Raw genomic sequence first — 6,000 nt, 5'->3', positions numbered from 1 at the left:
GATTGATAGCAAGGGCTCAAACAGACAATAGATTTTTTTGGAGCCACAATGTTTGAGGAAATTCTGCACTAGATTGAACGCTGGACGAGGCAGGCTTATTCATTGAGGTCTTGCTGCCACACAAAAGGGCTCCTTTAACAGAGTGGCCAGGCAGGCCCCGGCCCCTCCTTTCCCTTGGAGCAGAAACAATTAGAAGCAGATGGGAGAGTGCCCAGGGACACCAGACGTCATCCCTCCCCGCTCCCATAACGGCTGCTGATTCTGCTTGCCGTGGAGCCAAGGCGGCAGGCAACTCCCAGGCTCGCGCAGAAAGGCGGGAAGGAGCGGATCAGGGAAGGAGCGGATCAGGTAAGGAGAGGAAAAGCCACATCCTAAAACCTAAGGGCACGTAGTGGGGTGACGTTTTTCAAACAGACGGTTAACAGCGGGATGTTACGTGCTCGCTTCTCGTGGCTTCAGTATGTTTTACCCGCCTGAACAACAGGAGCTGGGTTTCAACTGACCCGTTGTTAACGGCCTTGGTGACCGTTGCTAGGGCATCTTTTTGGTCTGACAGTGCCTCCTGCTGGCCTGTGTGACACTGAGAGCTGAGTGGAAAGTGAGTGCTTGTGTTGTCCCGTCTGTACCAATCACAAGTTTCGTTGTGCCTCTTTTCTGCATATGTCGTTTTTTTGTGTAACTTTAAATTGAGCACAACGGACTTTTTATTGGCTCATTTAGTTATAAATATGTGAGCTTTTCCCCCAAAGAAATTTTTTAAAGAACAAGAGAGGAAATTAAAATCCTAAATTGGGCGGTGAACCATCCTCACTTGTCATTTCAAAATATGCTAGGCATGAAATTGCCCCATCTTATTTTGCCACAAAAATTAGATGTATTCCCATATTTCGTTTTTAAAATTTAGTTTTCATTAAAAAAAAGTCCTTGCTTCAATACAGTTTCCCAACTTGGCTTCACTAGTGTTGAGAAATGTGTCATAGCATAATTGGCAATCCTGTCTATTTAGGGAACAAAGCATCTATTGTTTAGCCCCAAACGTTTCCTGTTTTTGTGACACATTTTTTTCTTATTTCTGCCTGACGCTCGCCAGACTACTAATGTATTATAGCGCGAATTTTTTTTATTGTCAAACATTGTTACAGTAGAGATGGCAAATTATCGGTGTTAGTAAAATGTCCCATAAAAATGTGTCTTGGAGAATATTAAGTAGTTTATATTCTGCACTTTTCTGTCTATTGTGCCCTTATTTTAACTTTCGGATGTTGGTAGCCGTGGGCAAACATAATCATGGATTTAATTTAGGGCACTGTTCCCTGCACTCAAAGTTAATGCAGGGTTTCCTCAGACTTTGACTAAAGATACTCTTTGCCTCACTCTTCACTTATGTGACTCACTTGATTTCCATTATATATCATTGACCAGGCCACTGAAATTCGCAGGGCTCTCATGATGTAACTCTATACAGATCTGGCCCATCCACTGTTACCTCAATACTGAGACATTTACTGCACTTAACTTACTTCATGCACTACTGACCCAGGACTAGGAGCTCAGAAAATATACCTCTATCCTGAACTGCCATACACTGCTACACAGCCATTGCCATCCATAAAAACTCTTATAGAATACTTCTACCTCAGTGCACAGGTTTCAAGTAATTAATCATGGAGACCTTACTTTTTGGCCGATGCCCGGTGGAGCTACATGATAGCTATAGAGGAGATGGGCCGCGGACTTCCCCTCTGCCCTCACCTACCCAACCGGACTTTGGGCAGACTTTCCATCGTCTCCCCATCGTTCTCTCCCTCCTACCCCTTGACCCTACCCTTTCCCCTCTACTCTACTTTTACCCAGTTCGCTTTGCTCTTTTAATTGTTTTCCCACAGAGACCTAGCGTTCTGGCCGTTGCTTGGTGGAGGTACCTGATAGGTAAAGAGGAGATGGGCTTTGGACTTCCCCCTCTGCCGTCACCTACCTAGCTGGTCTTCGGGCAGATATTCCGTCGTCTCCCTGAACTATCTTCCCCTACCCCCCTTCCCTACCCCCTTAGCCTTCTTCGAAACCATGCTCTTGAAATGTTTTTCTAGCAACTGATGTTACCCGAATCTAATGTACTGTGTAATTTTGTGTAACCTTATGTAAAGCGCTCTGATACCTTCGGCTCTAGCCAGCTCTATATAAAACTGTTCAAATAAATAAAATAAATAAATAAACATCCACCAAGCTCTACAAAGCTGTATCCGTTTCTAAATCTCATAACTAAATGCTATGACGTAGCAACAATTGATAACAAAACTTGTTACCCACTGTTGTTGCATCATAAAGTTCTTCCAGGCTAGGCTGCCAGGGCTCTCTGAGAGCCTGCCAGTGGAGTGCTGCTTGTCGGCTTTGACTGAAAGCAGAAATCACATCTGCAGGCAAGAGAATGAGGGCAGGGAAGGTGATGAGGTTGGTTAGGGATGAATGGTTAGGGTATTTGGTTTTGTCCAGGGATACGTGACAGATGCCATGTTATGTATGGCTCCCCCATTACTCCTCTGCCACTGCATAGCAGTTAAAATCAGGTGTCGGTGATTTGGGGGTCGGGGGGTAGAGGGGGCCATACATAACATAAAATTATAGATGGGTAAAAAGTGAGTTTTGGGGATGTTTTTCACCTCCGGGTTCTGAGATATACCAGAGGCAACTCGAGCTTTGCTCTTGTCTATTTTATGTCACTCAGAGCCCCTCTGTGAAAAACATCCTCTTAATTCACTGTTACCGATCTATATTTCTCTATATCTTTCTCTTCCTCTTCTGTGAGGTAGGATAGCGTGCATTGCTACTTCCCATGATTCCTGGGCTGTACTTGTTCTGTGCAGGAGGGAAGCTTGCACTGCTGGTTCTCGATCGCTACTTGTTCTGTGTAGAAGGGAAGCATGAACCGCTGTTTCCTGGGTTGTACATTCTCTGTGAAGGAGGGAAACTTGCACTTCTTCTTCCTGGTTGTATGGCATTACAACGCGGGCTTTTACCCCGCGTGCCATTACAACGCTGTTTTTACAACGCAAGTCATTACAACGACTTGCGCTGTAAGCGCTGGATAGTGGAATAGTTTAATTTTCTATTCCAACTCCAGCCCACGTTACAGTAGGGAAGGTGTTGGAATAGAAAATTAAACTATACCCTATCCAACAGCGCCCTCCAGCGCAAGTCATTGTAAGTACTTGCGTTGTAAAAGCAGCGTTGTAATAGCAGCGCGGGGTAATGCCCGCGTTGTTATGGCTGTTTACCTTCTTCCTAGGCTGTATTTGTTCTGTGAAGGAGAGTAGCTTGCACTGCTGCTTTTTCGGCTGTACTTAGTATGTGAAGGAGAGAGGCTTGCACTGCTGCTTCCTGGGCTGTAATATTCTATGAAGGAGGGACGCTTGTTCTGCTGATTCCTGGGCTGTACTTGTTCTATGAAGGAGAGGAGATTTCACTGCTGCTTCCTGGGCTCTACTTGTTCTGTGAACGAGGGTACAGGGGCGTAGCTTGGGCAGGAAGATTGGAGGGTGTGAGCTTCAGATTTTCCCAAAATCACGCTGGTTAAAATACATTATATAAGAAGCAGGGAATGAGGGGGGCTTAAGGATCAGTAGAAAGGAAGAGGAGAGCGGATTGTTAGGGGTACTTAAAAACGAATATTTTGTAAAAGAACCCATTTTAAGACCTTTAAAAAAGCTGAGCCGAGTGTGTGTTTTTTTGTTTGTGTATGTAAAAAACCCAAGTACCTCAAAATACCCAACTTAAAGCACCTGTACCCAACTATTTACTATAACATACATGTATTATGGGGTATAACACCCCAAGCACCCTCCCTGAATCTACGCCCCTGGGATGGAAGCTTGCACTGCTGGTTCTCGAATTCTTACCTGTTCTGTAAAGGAGGGAAGCTTGCACTGTTGCTTCCTGGGCTTTACTTATTCTGTAAAGAAGGGAAGCATGCACTGCTGCTTCCTGGGCTTTACATATTCTGTAAAGGAGGGAAGCTTGCACTGCTGCTTCCTGGGCTTTACTTATTCTGTAAAGGAGGAAAGCTTGCACTGCTGCTTTCTTGGCTTTTCTTGTTCTGTAAAGAAGGGAAGCTTGATCTGCTGCTTCCTGGGCTTTTCTTGTTCTGTAAAGGAGGGAAGCTTGCACTGCTGCTTTCTGGGCTTTTCTTGTTCTGTAAAGGAGGGAAGCTTGCACTGCTGCTTCCTGGGCTTTACTTATTCTGTAAAGAAGGGAAGCTTAATCTGCTGCTTCCTGGGCTTTTCTTGTTCTGTAAAGGAGGGAAGCTTGCACTGCTGCTTCCTGGGCTGTACCTATTTTGTAAAGGAGGGAAGCTTGCACTGCTGCTTTCTAGGCTTTTCTTGTTCTTTAAAGGAGGGAAGCTTGCAGTGCTTCCCCCTAGGTTGTTTTGTTAGGGAAGCTTGCACTGCTGCTTCCTGGGCTGTACTTGCTGTTTCTCGCCATCTACCCGTGTTATGAAGAAGCGAAGCTCACTTTTTTTCTACGAGCTGTGCACCTGTTTTGTGTGGAATGTGAGTTCAGTGCACTAAAGCTATTTGGATTTTTCCTTGGGGAGATAACAAACGCTAAGAACAATGCCTGCTTTATTCGGTGATGTGAATCAAAGCGCCTTTGTTACCTCTTGGCTGGATCCATGCCGTTGGAAACCTTTACCCAGTTTCGAATGTTTAGCTAACAGCACTTATCATGCTGGGATTAAAAAAAAAAACACACTTGTAATGAGAAAGTGAAAAATGTGTATCCCACAGGGCAAGGCATTGTTAGCTAAATATCTAAAACTCAATGCAGGTAGAAGACATGCCAGGGAGGTAGGTAGGTAAGTAGGTGTGTTTTTAATTTGTTGCGTTTCATTTGGAGGCAATATTAGGTCACGTGGAATAGTACGGGGAGTATCTTTCAAGCATTATAAACACTTGTTTGCCACAGTGGGGCATTTTTAGAAGGAGTGAACACAATCACAGCAGGCAGGGGTGCTGTGCTGGCGCCCTCAGGCCCCACTGCAGCACCTCTGGCATGCACTCTCCCTGGAACAGGGGCAACCCGGGTTGCACCTGCTACCCTGCGAGGACCACCAGTGGACATGGTCCTCAGAATATTTTTCAGCTAAAGTTAGGTATCTTGTCTCGTATGAAGGCAGGTGAATCTAATTGCATTAATACTGTATTTGCCCCCCAAAGTAAAATATAGCTTGTGTAAAAGAAAAACAAAATTACAGTCAGAAGTAAAAAAAAGACATATTGTAAAGAAAACTACTCATCAGTGTTAGTTTATTTTTGTTTCTGTGGGGCTTCTGGAACCATTTTTCATCTGAAAGCAACCCTTCAGAACAAATGTAAATTAAGATATTGTATAACTGCTAGCTTCAGAACAATTTTTCCGAAAAAAGAGCTGAATTAGGAACAGAGCCTGTGATATAAACATGGATTTGTGTGACTAGTGAAACAAACACATTTCCATTACAACAGACAGATCTACCCACTCGTGAATTGCAGTATTGCATTAAAGTTTGTAAAGTTGTTCTTTGCTGCTGTAGGCAAATTTCCTTCCTCGAAGTAAATTTCCTGGAAATGTTAACACCTATAAGCAAAATGTTATCTCCTTTATAACATTCATCAACTGAATGATTAACTTTAAGAAGGTGTCCTGCTGTCAGAGTCTAGGCCTAGGCACCGCCCTTAGCAAACCATAGAGTTTAAATTGTGGCCCACATTTGAAACAGGATCCGTTTTGAACGTGTAAATATATGCTTTTTGGGTGTTTTGTATGTTTGTGGCAATATCAGAAACATCGATGCTAAAAAAGGTCCACCCCACCATAAAACACCCCACAAACAACCAATGCGAGCCTGCCTGCCACGAGGCACCAATTTGGACATTTGTCATGTGTTTTGATGAGTTTCAGCCTGAAAATGCAAATTTTGTAGCAGATTGAAAGTATGGGGTGCTATATAATGTTTGCCCGGAGCAT

At 44.0% G+C, this 6,000-nt stretch overlaps 1 protein-coding gene across 3 annotated transcripts in view; it reads left to right on the top strand.

The window, feature by feature from the left end:
- Window positions 1-244: 244 nt before the first annotated feature.
- The window catches only part of ARHGAP40 (Rho GTPase activating protein 40), a 447,044-nt gene continuing 441,288 nt past the window's right edge, over window positions 245-6,000 (top strand). For 2 of the 3 annotated variants that reach the window (XM_078652147.1, XM_078652146.1), the window contains exon 1: window positions 245-348. The gene's annotated coding sequence lies outside the window, so the exon portion shown is untranslated. The remainder of the gene's footprint in view (window positions 349-6,000) is intronic. The other variant, XM_078652148.1, reaches the window with a different exon arrangement.

Source organism: Lissotriton helveticus, chromosome 7, assembly GCF_964261635.1.
Source record: "Lissotriton helveticus chromosome 7, aLisHel1.1, whole genome shotgun sequence".
NCBI classification, from domain to species: domain Eukaryota; kingdom Metazoa; phylum Chordata; class Amphibia; order Caudata; family Salamandridae; genus Lissotriton; species Lissotriton helveticus.
The sequence above is the reverse complement of the archived record's forward strand: the minus strand, read 5'-3'. Positions and strand labels throughout refer to the sequence as shown.